The following is a 16,151-nucleotide window of genomic DNA, read 5'->3' as shown; positions in this document are numbered from 1 at the left end:
TGCGATAATTAAATAACTTAATGTTTGTAATATGAATAAAGCATTTCCTGATACTAGTAAAATAATAATAAATTATTCTGAGTATGAAGAAAAATATGAAAATGTTGAATGGACCAATGTATTTCAATATGGCTACACTGAGAAGAAAGTACCCTAAAATTCCTACATCTCAGTTTACAGATTATTTTTACCAATTATTTAAAAAGAATTGATAATTCCTATTTTATACAAGTTGCACTAGGAATTAGATAAAAAGAGAAAAATGCTTAATTTTCTTATGAGAAAAATATATCCTTGATATAAATAATGCCATCATAAAAGTATCATAGATTACCATTTATGTATTAATATACATTTTAAATGTCTGAAGAAAATATTAATTAATTGAATCTAAGAGTTTATTAAAAATAAATACCAAGCAAGTGTTGCCTAGCCCATAAAGGTTAGACAAGTTACAATTTAGAATATCTAGCAATGCATTCCATCATATTAATAAAACAAAATAGTCTTACAATTGTCAAGAGATTTTTTTAAAATTACATGATTTAACCCAGTTAATGGCTTTAAAAAAGAACTCTCCAATGAAAATAAATAGAATAGACATGCTTTCATACCTGATGGAGAATTTTTAAGAGTATTATCTTTCAGAACAAATACATCATAATAATGCCCACCATTGTGTCTGCATTTTAGTTCAGTATTGGAATCTGGGAACATAGCCATATAAAAAAAAAAAGCATATGTATGTAAATATAGGAAAGAAAAAAAATGTCATTATATATGGATTATGCAATTGTTCCTTTAATGAAATACAATAAAATGAGAGAACAAAAATATCAAAACAAATTTTAATCCTCACCCAAAGATATGTTTATTGATTTTAGAGAGAGAATGGGAGAGAGAAAGAGAGAGAGAGGGAGAGATGGAGAGAGGGAAAGAGAGAAAAACATTGATGTGAGAGAGAAACACCTACCTATTGCTTCCAGTATGCCCCCAGGGGAACAAAAATCTTGTAACCATGATCAGAAAGTCTGACTAAATTCTTACACATGTAACATTTAAACTTAAACTTATGGAGTAATTGTTTCCTTATTTCAACAGTTCTGAAAAAAGGAAATAATTGGTTTTTTTTAACTATTAGGTAAATTACAAGTATATAATGATCACTTAAAAAGCATGGGGTATATCTCAATGGATAAAAAAATTTAAATCATATTAAAGTATATAAAACATTTGTATTAACTTGATCATTATACAATGTTTCTTCCTGGAATATATCTCTGTAATGGTAATTATTTTCACAACTATACCTCCATAATTAAAAACTCCCATTAAAAAATATCAGCCTTTTGCTTGTTTTTGTTTGTTGTTGTTGTTTATTTTTTAAAGAATTCTATACCCATTCTAATATTTATATAGGATAATAAAAATTAAGAAATAGCTATTCAACTTTGGTAAAAAAAGTCATAGGAAAAGGATTGCCTTAATACAAAGTGTCAAGTTAAAACATTGTAGAAATAAAACAAGTCTATTTCTTGAAAGGACAGACCTCAGATCAATGCAAAAAATAAAATGTTGAGAAGCAATCCCATGTATAGATGAGCACTTGATATATGATAATGGTGCTGCATGGGGAGGAATGCCAGATTGTTCAGCAGATGGAGCTGGGAAAAATACATTTCTGTAGAGAAAAACAATAAGCCTGGGCCTTGATTTCGCACCGTATATAAAGGAGGATTCCGAAAAAATGAATAGAAATAAAGCAGTAGAAAAATATTTGTATTTGAGAGGAATGGAAAACATATCACCAACAGCACAGAACTTATAAGATGAAAATTGATAAACTAAATTTCATCCGAATAAAAATTTCTGATAAAAGAAGGGCATTACCAATCAAACAAATACTTTCAATGTTTCTGGGGACTACTGGGTATCCATTAGCAAGGGAATGGTTAGGTAAAATGTGCTGAATTCATGCAATTGGAGACAATGCAACAATCATCCGAAACAGATATACAACAAAGAGCTCAAGCTGTTGAATGAGAAAAATAGAAAAAACAATGCAAACCCTTAGTATTATTGGGATACGTACCAACATGCAGATTGGCACTGGTTATCTTTGCGAAGATACACATGATTTAAGAACATGTAATAACTATGCTAGAGTACCTGCACTTGTGGGGTGATGGTAGAAGTAGGAAAGTGAACTAGAGAAGGGATTTACACGTACCATAATAACAAGTAAGTTAGAAGAGTATGGTTCCTAAACTATCTACATCTTTGTTGTTTTTTAAAGCAGAAATGTACATAAGCTGCTGGGGAAGAATTTATTCCCTAAATAGAACACATCACCCAACATTTCATTAGCACAAACTACTGCAAAATAGTATTAGTAATAATAATAATAATGCAAGCATTCATTGAGAATTTACTATGCTCATTTTACCTACATATAAAGGGTAAGTGTAATTTCCATTAGTTATTCCATATAAAGGTTTATGGATGGCTTCTACAGATAATATCATGGTGCATTCATCTCAGTCTATTCTCTAGTAGAGGGTGACCTCATCTAGAACATTCTTATTGTAAACAACAGGAGAAAATGGCACTCTTACAGACAGAACACAGCCACCACGAAGAACAAAGGATATATAAAATAAATATTTGTCATCAATTGGCCATTTTCATTATCCAATAACCAAGTATCAAATTGAAAAGCATAATCTTTGCAAACAAAATCACTCAAAGAAATATACTGATACTTACAGACACTGTTTAAGCAATCCTGTGCAAAGACAATGATTAGTGACTCCTTAGAAGTAAAAACACATGCAACAGGAACAGAGCAGTATTCCCAACAGAAAATCCAGGCAAGGAATGTTCCTTTAAACACAATAATTAGACTTTATTTTCCCCTTTAATAGGGAGATCCTAAAGACCTACATCAGAGCACACACTGCATCTTTTTATCCTTTTAAAAGTCTGTGATTATACAGTGGGGGAGAAGTAAATTTTTCTCTACCCTTTTAGGATCTTATGACTGGTCTAATAATTATATTGACATGAGCCCTGACCAGTTTGGCTCAGTGGATAGAGCGCCGGCCTGCGGACTGAAGGGTCCCAGGTTCGGTTCCAGTCAGGGGCATGTGCCTGGGTTTCGGGCACATCCCCAGTGGGGGGTGTGCGGGAAGCGGCTGATTGATGTTTCTCTCTCATCGATGTTTCTAGCTCTCTATCCCTCTCCCATTCTCTCTGTAAAAAATCAATAAAATATATTTAAAAAAAATAAAATGTAGTGATATCACATGGGCCCTGAGCCAGAGATTGAGATAACATTCCTTGGGGCCGCAGAGAAGAGGATGGTCATTCAGAGGATGCTAAGAACAAATATTCAGTAATTAGAAGTTTTACCTGTCCTACAGATAGGTCATAAATGTTACTTCTAGTCATAACTGTTATTATGGGCAAGGCCCCAATTTAGATTCTTCTAAGTAGTTAAGGGAGGGGCAGAAGATTCTCCCAAGGCTGAGGGTCTCCATTGCCTTCAGTACAAAGTCATTCACATGCCAGAGTGGCACATCTGGGCAAGGCCTGTTTTGAACCCCTTCAGTAATTATCACAACTGTATGTAATTTTACTACTAAAATTTTGGTGACTCAGACATTAATTTGTCAAATATACAATATATTATTTTGAAATTGAATTTTTGACACCTATGTGTTTTTAAAAATCTTAATATATCCCTACTTTTATAAGATATTTATTTAATGTATATAAAGTCATCTCATTCCATGTAAAATATCTCTTGCTTTATTTTTTTTTCTCATTTTCCACACTTGCTTTAAATTCTCTATCATTTATATACTGTTATATATGTTTCTTCACAGCCTGGTTCTTCTTAGTGGTTTTCTATTTTACAAATCCAATTGCATTATTCTGGTCAAATATGAAGTATGTGTTGAAGAGGAGCAAAATGTGTCTCTCAAAATATGTCTCTTTGGCATGAGGATTATTTTAGGCTGGTTACTTTAAGAAACATCAGACGCAGGAGAAGGTCTGAAAACTCAAGTAGAGGTTAACCTTTTGTAAGAGACATTTATATTTGTAAGGGAAATATTCATTGGTAAGTGGGTCTCACTCTCTGTTTGAAGAAGAGGAGCATGCCCAGCTGGCGTGGCTCAGTGGTTGAGTGTCAGACTTATGAACCAGGAGGCCACTGGTTCAATTCCAGGTCAGGGCACATGCCCAGGTTGCAGGCTTCATCCTGTGTGGGGCATGCAGGAGGCAGCCAACCCATGATTCTCTCTCATCATTGATGTGTCTATCTCTATCTCCCTCTCCCTTCCTCTCTTAAGTCAATAAAAAAATATATAATAAAAAAAAAGAGAGGGGCATGAGTAAATCTCTACAAACTTTTATCAATGCAGAAGGCAGAAACTTAAATCTACTTATCAATCTTACCCTCCTTTACAGGGCTTTGCATGAAAATCCCCCCAAACTGGCTCCCCACCCACCAACATCCTTTGTCTTTAGCTGGAGATTCTATTTAAGGTGATGTCTCAGGCCATTTCAGGAGTTATTCAGTTTTCCTGGTATCTCCCATGCATACAAAGGCATACATGTTATTAAATGCCTGCTTGTTTTCCTCCTGTTAATCTATCTTTATTAAGGAGGGGGGTCTCAGCCAAAAATCTAGAAGAGTATAGGGTAAATGATTTTTCCTCCCTAGAATGTTTTGCATGAAGAATGTGTTTGGTGTCAGGCTTGATTCTAGAAAACTTATATTGCTTCACTTTTGGTATTTTTGTGACTTTATTTTTTTTATCCACATGTGAATGTTACTTATTGGTTCATTATAATGCTAATTGTGTAAAAATTATTTAAATATCAAAACACATGTATTTTTATATTGCACATATTTCTTATATACTTAATATCATTTTGTATAATTTTACTATTTCATATCATTATGAAATTAAAAGTGGTTTAGTTTATAAACTGTAGTTTAAATTTCATGTAAAATGGAAAATATTTTGAATATTTTTTAAATTTATATAATAAAAACTTCAAAAACTAATTTTTCATTTTTCTCATATATATACTACACTAAGTAAAGGGTTAGAACATCTCTTTCTCAGTTAGATAGTTCTCAGTATTTTACCTAAATTTTCTTTCACTTTGCATTCATGATTAAATATGTTTATTATATTTTTCTTGGAAGAAGTTCATTTCTTGAAACCTTTCCTCATAAAGCAGGTCTCTTAATCACCAGATAAATCTTATACCTTTCCTCAATACTCTTTTAAGAATTTGAATCACTGTTCTCCATTAGAGTCTAAAATTGGACACAATATTTCAAACCTGATTTTATGAGGGCTTTGAGTAATGGAAATACTATCTTCCCTGATTTATTTCTAATTCTTGTGCTTAAACAACTTAGGAATTTGCAAGATATTCACATTGCTGACTTGCAAAGAGGAGTCTTCCCCACCTCTGAAGACCATTTTCACCTTTTAAAATATAAATGTGAGTATCCTAAAAATATGTTAACAAGAGTCAAGGCAAAGGTCATCAGTCCTTATTTACAGCATTGTAATGTATGAAAATAGTTTCCTACTAGCAACTCCATTAGTAAGCCTAAATATAAAACTTTACTGAAGTCGATGTAGAAATCTATTACTTTAATGACATATTTAACATCTTTAACAGATTTGATATATTTGAGCCAAACTAAAAATTCTATTGTAATCATACTGAAAATATATTAAAATTTGGTACAATGGAGATAAGAGAATGAACTAGGAAGTTATTGAAATTTCTAAAACACATAAAGATATTAATTCAAGTGATATTTTATCATTTATGTCATTTGGTATTCTTTTTTAAAGCCTTCAGTTATCAAATATTTCATTAAAATCTAATATGTATTTTCCACTTGCTTATTCTTCATAATCTGCAATTATAAATAAGAAAGATAACATATTGAGAGTTTGGGCAAATTCCCACTGCATAACTTTTTTTTTTAATTTAGTACTACTTCAAGTGACCATTTACACTGGAACATATTTATCTTTTCTTTTAAAAATATAATTCAAAGATCCTAAACATACCACTCATAAAAAAGTTGTTGGCCCTGATCCCTCAATTTCACTCACTGATACCATTGTAATTAGGTAATCCTATATTATAAAAGACTAATATGCTAAGTCGCCCAGTCAGCCATTCAACCAATCAAAGCGTAATATGCTAATGATATGCTAAGGCTGCTCAACCACTCGCTATGACGTACACTGACCACCAGAGGCAGACGCTCCAACTGGTAGGTTAGATTGCTGCTGGGGTCTGGCCAATTAGGACTGAGCGAGATGAGCCAGACATGCCTTGGAGCCCTCCTGCAGTCCCTCCCTGGCTGGCCAACCTCCCACATCCCTCCTTGGCCCTGAATGTGCACCAGTGGGGTCCCTCGGCCTGGCCTGCGCCCTCCTGCAATCCAGACTGAGGGATCCCCACTCCCAAGTGCACGAATTTTGTGCACCAGGCCTCTAGTTATTAATAATAGAAAAGGAGCAAAAGGAAGTCCAGACATTAGAAACACAGCCATTGGGGCAGCTTCACCAGGAAGCTACAATTTCCCACTCCCAGGGAACCACCAGTCCATTCCTTGCATATTATTGGGGAAGAGACTAGACAAAGGAAAGGATGGACGCATGCACACTGAAGTTGGAGTGACCTAGGGAAGGTACTGGTCAATCAAACCTGGAAAGAACAGAAATCATTGCCTAAAAGAGATGGAACCAATGCAAGTCTACAAAAATTTGGAAATACATAATCCCCCAAACAAAGAAGTTCAATCTCTCTTGGATGTTGGCTTGTGGCGCTCTTGGCTCTCTGGTTCCTTTGGCTTTACTCCTGTCTGTGTTCCTTCCATAGCCATACAGCCATGTGGCCATGTGGGCCCCACACATAATAGACTAACAGACTGCAGTGGGAAACACAATCTAAGCTAGTCTGATGCTGGATTGGACTACGCCCTAACATGAAACAGAAACTCTGGACACGGGATTTTATTTTAGCCCTATTACAGCCACAGCTGCACTTTTTCCATGGCAGGAAGGAGGGTGAGAGGACCTTGGAAACTCAGGTGTGTAATTCCACATAATTAAAGCTTTCTTCAATATCTCCTCTTCTTGTGCAAGTCTCAGAAAATTGTTTTTCTCAGGATATTGCAAGAAATCCACTCCCATGAGCAACAGAGGGGGAAGAGGTAATATCACTTTTCCTAATTTATCATAGAAAAGAATAAATTAATTGCTATAAATTCCACCAGTTTCCAAAATTTTCTCAGTAATATGGGATAACTCCAGCCTATATAGTTAGCAATGACAAAAGGAATTAATTTTATTGGAATACTTATTTTATCTTATTTTAAAATTTTTACTACTAATCTAACTTGTTCAAATATGTACTTCTTCCTTATAATGAATGAGTGTGTTATTCTTTGCTCATTTATTTTTCAATTGACATCCTTTTTATATGGAAATATAAAGAACTTAATTGTTATATGGACTATTGACTCATGTGCAACCTCTCAGGCTCTGGCCAAATTATTTCTCCTCAGATAAAGCTAGATCAGCAATGATATACAGTTACCCTTGAAGAAAAATAGGATTAAGTTCTCAATGCGATATGCTCTGGTTATATGGACATAATAATGAAACATCCAGTTAGGATGATCATGTATTTCATTAGAGACTATAGATTAAGGATTATTTCTGGCACCAAGAACTCTAGCTTAGTCTAAGTGTGTGGCATTATTTAACAATTTAAAGTTCTACTATGTCATATTTCAATAGAGGGATTTAATAACTAATTAGAAAGCTTTTATCCAGATTTTGATCTCTCTCTAGAATTTAATCAGCTCAGTTTTTCTACCATGGAAGTATTTAGGTTACTTGTAAGCTATGAGAGCATTGTTAAATGTTCTATTCTTGCTCTCTGTGGTACTAGCCATCATCTAAGTTTTATTGAATATGTAAATTCTAATTATTTCCATACTGAAATATTTTATCTGCCTAAATTATTTCTCCACTTTCCAAGATGATAACTTTTCTTCCTCCTTACAAAAACAATAAGACATTTTCAAAATAGTACACTCCAATTCCTACTGCTACACCAACATTGTCATTAATGTATTTCTTTTCTCTTTCTTTTATAGTATAAAAAATAAATCTATATGGCCATGTCTCCAACATAGCTCTTAGGATTTCCCCCTACTCATCTCTTCAGATAACTTAATATGATCTATATATATAAAAGCCAAGTGACCAGAACGCAGAGATGACCAGAATGACTGGAACAACAGGTTGCTTCGACACACACTGCGGCCCTGATTGGCCCTCCAACCCCAATCAGGATGGGCTGGCCGGACCCCACCCATGCACATATTCATGCACCAGGCCTCTAGTAATTACATAATCCCCTGTGTTTGCTTCTTTTCTATTATCACTGGTTACTCTCATCAGTGTCTAACAGTCTGAACCCACTATTATATTTAAAACCACATTACCCAAAGCAATAAAATCCCCACATTTCCCTCTGAAAGTCATCCTATTTGTCTCCCTTTTATTGCCAAAACTCTCAAACAGTTTTCTCTAATTATTCTTTGTGCTTTCTTAATTTACTTTTTATGACATGTATTTTTGGTGGCCATTCTTCCATCAACTTACAGTATTCTAACCAATGCTTCAGAAATTTTCACTCTATGAGTTTCAATTTTTTAAAAAATTATTTCAAGTAAAATTAGGGTGACTCAGGAAGGTGCCTATCAGTCGAATCTAGTGACAGATATGGTTAGCCAGAATGGGCGTGGCCACTATAAGCCCATGAACATTTGGGAATATATAATTTCCTAAACAGAGGAGTTTGCTCTCTTGTTGCTCTTGGTGTATGTGGCTCATGACTCTTGCGACTCTTGCCTCCCATGCATTTGCCCGTATTGCCCACGGGTATGCAGACCCTATAGTAATGGAGTAATTGACTACAGCTAGCCTGGTGCTGGACTGGACCTGGCTCCAACATGGAAAGAAAACTTTGAACATTGTCACTGATTCTAGCCCTATTAAAGCCACAGCTACACTTCTCTGACTGGGCAAAGGGAAATGGGATTTCGGAAACTCAGGGATTTAACTCCATGCAAATAAAAATCATTCGTTCTCCCACACAAGTCTCAGAAAATTTCTTTCTCTCGGGATACCACAAGAAATCCACCCTCACTAGCAACTGGGGGAGATGAGGCCCTTTCCCAACCATAGTTAACAATAGTACTTGGCTTTTCTTACAATAATTACTTTCTTTGTTTCTCTTGCTGAATGATTGGGAGTACTCATTTGATTTTTCTTCTCCCTTGGTGAAATTTCAGATTTTAAATTCAAACTATTAAGGAATACTTTATTAATCGATTAAAATAATTTAACAAGAATCTAATATAGAAAATGTCTTGAGAGTAACAACTCTAAATTATTTTCCTATCTCATTAGAAACTTATTAATTTCTGCAGACTCCCTTTTTATGACCCGATAGCAATTTTTCAAACAAGAGTAATAACAAAACAACATGGAATACCATTATTAATTCTCTTACAATTAATAAATTGACAAAGGTGGAATCTACCATTGTATTTTTAAAATGAAAAATCTGGTCTAAAGTTTGTTTCAGTTTGGTAATTCAAATGAAATGTGCTCTTTGATATTAACTAGAAGAAATGTTCAACAAATAAATAATTATGATGTGGATATTTTTTCTATTTTCTATATTCATTATTATTTATTATACTTGAAAATTTTACTTAAATATATAGCTCTGGAAAATTTTGAGAATATTCAGGTTTGGGTGATAATTGTCTTGATCTATAATTTTGCCATAAAATAACAGCACTTATGAAGTATTTACATTTTACTATTGGGGTAAACAATAAAAAAGCTGAGTGGGTAATGATATTTCTTAATGATGCTGTCAAGAAGAGTATGAAGGCTGAGATGATTCACTAAATTCCTCATGTTATTTGTAAATGCTCATACTTTTGTTCATAATAGACCAATATAACGTGTCCATCCACTGTTTATTTGTGCATTTTATGTTATCTATATCTCATGTCAAGAAAGAAAATCATTTTAGGTTTAAGATATGGCAGACTCTTCATAAAGGATTCCAGCTGGAATTAATAGTCATACTTAAGAAAGAAACTGATAAATATTTTCTTGGGCAGAAGGCATTATTTTATTTAATAGCACTGACTAGGATATAATAAGGTAGAAGAGACATACATATTACAGTCATGCACCACTTAAAAACCAGGATACATTCTGAGAAATGTCCTTAGGTGATTTTGTCTGTGTGAATATTATTGAGTGCACTTACACCAACCTAGATGGTTTAGCCTATAATTGTAATTGTATGTATGCTCTACTTTGGTATGACTGGTAGGCAGTGGGTTTGTTTACACCAAAATCAAGGCAAACACTGGAATAATTGTAGTTTAAATCCTGGCAGGTAATTTTTTTTAGTAATGCAAGAGCTTGACTTATGCTTTGATTGCGTAGGCATCCACTTTGAAGAGCTAAACATTCTATAAAGAATATGTCTAATAAATACATCACTAGATGGAAAGCAGGAGGCTGTAGAAAGCCAGGCTACCCCCATCCTCACCCCCACTCCTTGGTTTTAGAGGTCTTGGTTGATTTAGATAACACACCATTTCTGGCTGCTTGTTTTTTTTTCTCTTACAGAGTTTTAAATTCCCATTCTTATGTTTTAAATTCACCAATAAAGAGTGTTCCACTTAAAACGAAACCTCAACCCCACCCTCAACCCAACAAAAACAGAACTTCAGGCCCAGGCTCTCTCTCTCTACCTGCGGTTTCTCTGTGTGGCCCCTGATATGTTTGGAAGCTTCAGGGCCTGTAAGTAATAAACTATTTTTCCCCCAAAAAAATTTCCTAATGGTTATGCTGAGGGGCATTTTGCAGTCATAATAAGACCCACAAGGGGGTCTTAATTATCCTGGCATAATTAAGCTTCATCTTATAGTCCTCTCTATAAGCTGTGTTCTCTTGTCTGTAACATTGGTTTAGAAAAGGGAGACATCTGTGGTGGGAGTTTCACTTGGGTCCACATGAGTACCCTAGGTATGTCTAGCAGACAGCCTCACTATCTATAGTTCTGCTTGTGCCATAGCTTTTCCCACCTAGAGATGTCACTAGGTGATAGGAATATATCAGCCCCATTATAATATTATGGGACCACTCTCATGCTTGGAGTCTGTAGTTGGCAAAAATGTCAACTGTGGTCATAATCTTATCTAGTTCAGCCAACTTATTTTATAGATAAGAAAGCTGTAAGTTGAGATTTACAAATGTTAGTTTATCTGACAAAAGTATATAGCTATTGGCAGAATTAGGACCCAAACCTAAATTCTCTGACTCCCAAGCCAGAAGTGTAGGAAGCAGCTATAGGGTCAAGCCTGGGACTGACCTGTGGCAGTGCCACCAAACAAGTTCCAGCTTGGAGGGCAGAGCCGTCCTACCATAATTAAGTTTGATCTTATAGTCCTCTCTAGTTCCTTCCTAGGTAGCTAATGGGCTGTGGGAGGTGCTGCAAGTGCTGCCAAAATAAGGTGAAACTCACAAGAATGTTGTAAACATGTTGACCACTTCCCTTGTTTTGCTTTGTATGCTCTGACTATAAAATAAAGCTTAGGCTTGCAGGCTGTCTCTCTGTGTCCTCATCCAGGCTCACGAGATCCACCCAGCCAGCCCCAGCTGTATTCTCTTGTCTGTCTTCTTTAATCCTTCACCACCCCTCTTCAGGCTCACCCTTGTCCATGCTGGACGTGGTTCAAGTAATCTGTCCACTATGTCATGCTGGGCTTCTTATATAATAAAATATATAACATTATCTTTAATGTGCTAATAAAATTTATATTAAGCCTATTATTAAGATAAGAGTAATGATGTTTTATTTACATAATATAATAGATTTATAAATCATTTAATTTAGGGAGTTATCTATAATAGATTATTTCCCATTTTATGCAAAATCCTGGCCAATTTTAAGTGAATATTTGAAATACCAATAAAAGTGAAATGAAAAACTATGGAAAATGTATGTTTTCTGATTCTTGGAAAAAATCAAGCCAAGAAGTCTTTCTGCATTTATTGAGCACATATATGTAGTAGGCACTCTATAAGGCACAGAAAAATCAAATCAGAGAGACAGATAAAGTTTACACTATAAATGGTTTTGAGAATTGACTAGGGAGATTAAAAATTTCTTGAAAACTATGAAATGCCATTATTTATTTATTTATTTATTTTTTAAATAGTTTTTAATTGATTTTTTTGAGAGAGAGGGATAGAGAGATAGAGAGGAACGTCATCTGTCAGCTGCCTCCTGCACACCCCCGTTGGGGATCAATCCTGAAACTCGGGCATGTGCCCTGACCAGGAATTGAACCTGTGACCTTTTGGTTCGTGGGTCAATGTTCAACCACTGGCTGGGCTGAAGTGCCATTTTATTCAGAAGCATAATGAAGACCAGCATTGCATTTTACATAGATTACTCAGTCAAGTGCAGGATAAGTTTTGAACCAAAATTAAAAGCAAGAAAATAAATAAACTTAACAATCAGGGAATTAACATGGAAGCTTATAAAGTTGTTATGTGTGAATGACAAGGTGATGATAGTGGAAACAAAGACACAGAAAAGGTTCAAGAGATAAACATGCTAGTCTTCAATGAGTGAAAGAGAAAATGAGATGGACATGCCATCAAGGATAAATTGTTAATGTCAGACTGTGACTACATGGGTAGTAGTACATTTACATAGAGAGAAAATAAATAAAAAGGAGAATTAAGAATAGTTGGAAGTAAAAGTAAATTATATTTTAGACATTGAGCTTAAGGTTTATGCAATTCATTCAAATGCGAATGACAAGTAAGGAGAATTTAGAAACATGGATTTAGAGAAATAAATTTTTAATAAGCATATAAGTGGTAGCAAAAGTTTTAGATGTAGATGAGATCTCCGAGGATTTACATATAAATCAAGACAAACACATAAGTTTGAGGATGAAGCTATGCTCCACATTTACTTTTAAGAGTGAAGCTGAGGAATGATAATTTGAAAATAAAAATAATTGAAATAGGGATGACATTAAGGGAGAACAGTGATGTGGGAATACTCCAAACACTAGGTGGAGCTCAGAGTTCCTCTTTACTAATACTACTTCCATTAGGAATGGGTAAAGTTAAAGGGAAATGTTCTTTTTCTGCACAAGATATAGGCATGGTCCCCGTTTAGGACGTACATTTTTTTCTCTTATTTTGCAGGAATATGGTCTTGGGGCCAAAATGCTATCTTTAGCCAGAAGGATTTGGGGTATGCGATATCCCAATATTGTTATATTATAGTGCTTTGTTTATATTGTTATATTATTTATATAGTTTTTTATTATATATTATTTAGATATTATATGTGTTCTTATATATATATACTGTATATTTGTATATGTTATATCTATTATTTATATTTTATACAAGCATGATTATTATAAGAGCACAATTATATTGTTATTGAAGAAAGATGCATAATAAATAGAATGACTTTAAATGGAACAACCGAAGGGCCTGTGGCAGAGATGCCAGTTGGTCAAATATTTGAGAAGACCCTGAGATTCCAGGATGTGGAGGCAATTGGAATCATGGGGGGAAAGGGTCTTCCTCTTCTAGAAAACTATTAGTAAGTTTGCATAGAAGTAAACAATTTCAAGTGTTTATGGGATAAAGATTTTTGTCAACCTAAGGAGAGTGGATCATTTTGTTAGCATAGGTAGCTAGATATTAATAAATGAAGGGAATCAGACATTATTAAGCCTAATAAACTAGGGAGCTGAATTGGACAATAAGCCTGATTACGTTTGGAAGTTACAGCTGCAGACATTCCAGGGGTTCCCAGCATTGCCCCACCGAGGGAATTAACCCCCCTCCCTCCCCATGTAGGGAGGAAGTACTAGCTTTCCAGTCTCCCCGGGTATACCATCTCCACTAGCCCAGACTAGGCGCCTGCCCAGTAGAAGCCAGGATAGTTCAAGGGGAGGCCCTTCCACTATGAGCCATGTGCAGTAGGAGCTAAGACAGTGACCATAGAGGCCTGTAGGTCTAGCATGGGAACGGGATCGGATTGGATAAGGAACCCCGGAAGATCTAGGAAATGGATTGGTTAGGGGGAGGACCCAGCAGGAGCTTGGGAAAGATTAGGAAGTTGAATGGTTAGTTTGAAAGAGCACCTGGTCTTTTCCAAGCTCAGATAATATAACCTTTCCCTCTCTTTGTCTCTGACCCCTAACAAGCATTGTTTTGTGAGCTGGTGCACTCCTGCATTCTCTCTGTAGGAATCATGCTGGCCTCGCAGCAGTCTGGGGCCCAGCAGCCGTTTGGACACCAAGCACTGGTTCCAAGCAGGAGCAGAACATCGATTGGCTGCCTCCTGCACAATCCCTACCAGGGACTGAGTCCACAATTCGTTGGCTACATTGTAAATGTTGTTTATGTGCGGTGTGTTTATGAAATGGATATCTGAAAGATGGTTCGTAAGAGAACTCAGTTATGTAAAGAAAATCATATACTGTTAGGTTTATCAAGTACTAAGAATATATAACTGAAGAATAAGAGAAAACACCAGAATTACAAGTAGTTTTCCTGTTATTCTCAAAGAACATATTATAGAAAAAATAATAGGTTATATTCTAACTGAGAATACATTACAGATTATGGTTCCACAGTTATTTAGAAGTACTTTAGTTTTTCTTTATGCATTTATAAGAATAATTTCACAAAATCTTCAAATTTATATTTTCAGTTTGATGGTGTAATAGTAAATGTTAAAATATGTCTGAAGCTAGTGGTTAAGAGACTTAGTAACAGGAAACTCAACAATAATATTTATTTTCTCAAACATGGGAATAAGGCAGCATTGTTAACTTCACTCAATTAATGTTCAATGTATTCAGTTATAATTCAATATTATGTTAATGACAATTTTGGAGATGCCATCAAGTCATATTTGTTTAATTGAACAAATGATCTTACTACCTAAAATTATATTGCAGTGAAGTATATTATATCATATAATACTATTTCATTTTATGCTACTATATACCATTATATTACAATATAGGTTTATTGTTTAATTATTGCTGTGTGACATACCATTCTAAAATTAGTGGTATAAAATAATTATTTTCTTATTTTTCATATTCCATTCTGTCAGAAATTTGAACAAGGGTTATCTCGGTCATTATGTTTCATGTGTTATTAGCTGAGGTTCATCCTTCAGCTGCATTTAGCTGGTGGCTGAGATGGCCTACGAGTAAAACATCCCAGAAAGCTTCCTATCATGTTAAGGAGTATTCCTTCTTAAGGCCTTTCCATGTGGTTAGCTTGGGCCTCCTCACAGTGTTGTACTTGAAGGTCCTTGAACTTCTTATAGGACTGGCTTCATGATTAAAAATGCTAGTCTCAGGTTCTTAAGGACCAGACCTGGAAGGGGCACAGTACCACTTCCGCTTATTCTGTTGGCCAAAACGAGTGAAAAGCTGGCTGGAATTCATGTGCTTCAATTTTAATAGAAAATGAAACCCTGAATGATTTGGTTTCTGCCTGACAATGTCCTCTTTTGTCTTTTCCTTTCCCTCAGACTCTGGAATGGTCATCTTTTATTGTTTCTCCAAAAGAAGGCTTTGCCATCTAAGACCTTCATGCTTTCTCTTTTTGCTTAAATCACTCCCGTATGACACCCCAAAAAGGTTGCTGTTTTTTATCTTTTAATTAGAGGCCTGGTGCACAAAATTCATGCACAGGGGGGTGAGGGGGTGGGGGCCCCCCCCAAGCCCAGCCTGCACCCTCTCCAATCTGGGACCCTTTGGGGAATGTCCGACTGCCAGTTGAGGCCCGATCCCCGGGGACATCCCTCTCACAATCCTGGACGCTGGCTCCTAATCGCTCACCTGCCTGCTTGCCTGGTTGCCCCTAATTCCGCCCCCCTGCTGGCCTGATCGACCCTCACTGCCTCTGTGTGCTGGCCTGATTGCCCCCAAC

The sequence above is a fragment of the Myotis lucifugus genome, unplaced genomic scaffold (assembly GCF_000147115.1).
Source record: "Myotis lucifugus unplaced genomic scaffold, Myoluc2.0 scaffold_135, whole genome shotgun sequence".
In the NCBI taxonomy this organism is placed as follows: domain Eukaryota; kingdom Metazoa; phylum Chordata; class Mammalia; order Chiroptera; family Vespertilionidae; genus Myotis; species Myotis lucifugus.
The sequence above is the reverse complement of the archived record's forward strand: the minus strand, read 5'-3'. Positions refer to the sequence as shown.